The sequence below is a fragment of the Centroberyx affinis genome, unplaced genomic scaffold, assembly GCF_046629955.1.
Source record: "Centroberyx affinis isolate AG114_WGS23_722 - 3 ecotype Tasmania unplaced genomic scaffold, CSIRO-AGI_Caff_v1 ptg004680l_1, whole genome shotgun sequence".
Lineage (NCBI taxonomy): Eukaryota > Metazoa > Chordata > Actinopteri > Beryciformes > Berycidae > Centroberyx > Centroberyx affinis.
This window is the reverse complement of record NW_027282262.1, coordinates 48,641-52,500: the sequence shown is the minus strand read 5'-3', so window position 1 is coordinate 52,500 and position 3,860 is coordinate 48,641.

The following is a 3,860-nucleotide window of genomic DNA, read 5'->3' as shown; positions in this document are numbered from 1 at the left end:
TAAAACGTTCAGCATATTCGGGAATAGTGTGCATTTATACAGATAATTGATCGGATTTATAGTTTTATTGCAATTTAAGTTTAAACACAATTTTTTTTGCCATTGAAATGAATGGTGGAATGTTCAGTCTGCTAGAGTGGATGATGTCATCACCCACTCTAGGCACTCTACAGACTTTAGAGGCAGTGATTTTTACTGAATTTACAGAGTTTTTAAAATGTCACAATTTATACTATTTTTACACAATTTACACATATTACAGATCAGCCTGTTCAGGTACTTCTTCTACCATTCACAATGTAAATATCTAAGTGATAGGATTTGTAGTTTTTGAGAAATCTACGTTTGTTCAACACTAGTTCTTTACAGTAATTTTGCCTAATTTCAACAGCTTTTTCCTTTGTGCACATGCAGAATTTAAACTGTAATAGTTACCACAATTTTAACACTTCATGCATATATTACACATTAAAATGTTCAGCCAGCCCTGCTCTCTTTCGCAATGTAAATACCTAAGTGACGAGATTTGTAGTTTTTGAGCTATGATGGTTTGTTCAACACTAGTGCTATACTGTTTTTGGCTCTGATCAACAGCTCAGTCACTATTTCCACAATTTTAACACTATATGCTGATGTTTGTAGTTTTTGAGTTAGGTATGTTTGTTCAACATTAGTGCTCCAATTCATCTTTTCCACTTCACTTCACAGTGCAACTTCTTCAACTTTCTTTCAACTGTAATAATTCCCACAAATTTGAACAGTTCATTCACATATTACACATCAAACTGTTCAGCCGTTCCTGCTTTAACTTATGTGTAAATATCTAAGTGATAGGATTTGTAGATTTTGAGTTAGGAACATTTGTTCAACACTTCTGCTTTACAGTCATTTTGCCTATTTTCAACAGCTTTTTCTATTTGCATATGCAGTATTTCAACTATAATAGTTTCCACATCTTTTACACTAAGTACATATATTACACATCAAACTGTTCAGCTATTTCCTCTGTCACTCACAATGTAAATACAATACAAACAAATACTGACTTATGGCATAAAGATCAACAGGGGTGGACTGGGGCAAAAAAAACAGCCCTGGACTTTGACCCAGACCAACCAGCCAAGGTATCACGATACCAAGTATATCATAATATGATATTATTCTAAACTGACCTGCAACAGTTTTCAAGATTTCACCTGGTTACAGTTCATATGAGAAAATCATTTGAGAGAAATTCTGGGCAAAGGAGAAATGCTCAGTAACAGGGATGTAAACAAACAGAAGATTTGAGAAAAATAAGCTTTTTATGGAAAATTAATATTATATTATTATATATGATATTTGAACTCAGGAAACATGGAACCAAAACTTTCCATGTTGCATTCATATTGTTGTTCAGTATAGTTTAACTAGATACTCACTGAGAGGTGGAGACACAGTGAGGCGCTCTAATGACTTCAGCTTTTTGTCACATATTTTTTCAGCACCAGCCTTTTCTTTGTGTTTTTTGCTCTCCATGTTGCTTTGGCCCAGTCCCAAACCAACTAGCCTCTACCACACTCCACCACCAGGTGTCACTCCAAACCAAGTCACACTCCCAGCTGTGGAGGGTAGAAATACTTTGACAAACTGAGGGCCGCCGTCGCCACTCTACCGGATTGGAAGCAGTCGTCACCATGGCAACCAATAGACGTCGTGCTCGCACGGCTGATTTGCCGTGTCAAATTTTACGAGACAACGATAACAGGTCGCAACTGTCCTGTAAACACATAACATCCAAAACCATGAGAATGACATGTTTGGACTTTTTTCATGTATGTCTGCAAACCTTTTCCTGTAAGCTGACCGTCTGACTGCAGCTCACGATCTGACTCCCTGTCACTTACTTCTTTGGGTCTCATGAGGCTCAGGAACCAAATGGGTGCATTAGCGCCCTCTGTGGCGACTGTCGATATAAACTGTCGTTCAGATCTTAGCGATGTGTGTGCGCCGAATGGGCCGGAATACGAAGCAGCGGCCATTCTGGACTTCTCCAGAACTTCCAGATGGCCGGATGGACGCAGTCTGAATGCAGGTTAGTTGTTTAGATTGAACAGCATGAAGCTAATCAATATGGCAGATTGAACAGTGTGAAGCTAATCAATATGGCAGACAGCGGTAACATGGAAGACAAGACTGTAACTGCTGGACCTTCTGCAACAAAACAAAACAAGAAGCCTGTGACAGAAGAGGCTGAAAACTGTGAGGGTGAGAAATCTTTTTCACAACTTCAAAGAGTGAAGAACAAACTGGTCGAGTTGATGCTTGTGGAAAGTTTTTCTTTTTAAACTGGATGCGCAGTTTGTGATGCTTATAACAACCATAATTTTGAATAGCCTACACATTGCAATACATTCAGGGACGGACTGGCCATCGGGACCACCGGGAGAATTCCCGGTGGTCCGCTCTATCTACTCTATAAACTGAGTGAGAGGGTGTCAAGGGGCCAGAAGGCACCGGAACGGCAATCCGGGAGTGAATCTGACGACGTTCCGGTTCTGAAAAAATAAATACGGAGCAGTACTGATGGTTATACAAGTTTTGGTGGCTTAAACAACTGGTTTGGTTAGTTTTTACACCAATTTTGCCGGCTGGGCGGTGTTCAGACCTTCGGGCCAATCACAGTGCTTAAAAACACAAATTCCACCCAACAGGGAAGCTGGGCCACGTTAAACAAACTCACATCAAATGACAGGCAGTTTAATCTGAGCGGAGCTGACAGATTGTGTTGTGAAATCACCAGTGAGGATGGTTGGTGTCCGGCCTGTCCTGGTCCTGGTCCTGGTCCTGGTCTGGACAGAAGTCCCAGTCTGTCCCTGAATACTTTGTCTCAATGTGCTTCTCCTCTCAGCTTCTGCAGTTCCCACTGTCACATCACCTCACCTGAAGCTTACAGTCACTGAGCTTGTCTTATTGGTGGTATGTGGGACCTTGTCTGTGATGCTGAAGTTGGGTTAGATGTCTGTGTAATGATTATTTTTTCTTTTTTGTTTTTTTAGTCATGCTCTGTAATGGTTTGGTCTTCATTCAGGCCTCTGAACATTTATGGTGGAAACAAAGACTTGTAGCATGATGTCTTTGATGTGAGTTGCAAATCTGATACAGTATAGCTCTGTGTGTAAAGCCTAAAATGCCATTTGTAGGCTCAAGTCACTCTGTGGTGTAAAGTGATTTGTTGGTTAATACATTGTCTTACATTTGTCTGTAGTGTGTGTGTTGAGCCTTTAGTTTAAGTTCATGTAAATAAATAAAACCCCAGGAGCTCCACGGCCCATCGTGCCCAGCACTAACTCTATAAAAGGCTAAAAGAGCTACGAAGGAGCGTGACAGAGCTCAGGGTCAGAGGTCAGACGGGGTCAGAGGTCAGACGGGGTCAGAGGTCAGAGGTCAGACAGGGTCAGAGGTCAGACGGGATCAGAGGTCAGACGGGGTCAGAGGTCAGAGGTCAGACCGGGTCAGAGGTCAGACGGGGTCAGAGGTCAGACCAGAGCTAACCGGCTGGGCGTTCACTCACCAGAGAGCTGGACGGAGCTGAAGGGTTTCAGACACACAGCTGCTTTCTTTCTCCTGCACAGGAGGTGAAATACAGATCAGATTGTTACCGAAGCTTTTAACTATTTTTTTCGGACCTGTAGTTTATACCTGCGGTTTATGTGGCATAACGGTATATTATTTATTATTATTATGGCATAACGTTATATTATTTATTATTATTAATGGCATAAAGTTATATTATTTATTATTATTATAGCATAACGTTATATTATTTATTATTATTAATGGCATAACGTTATATTATTTATTATTATTATGGCATAACG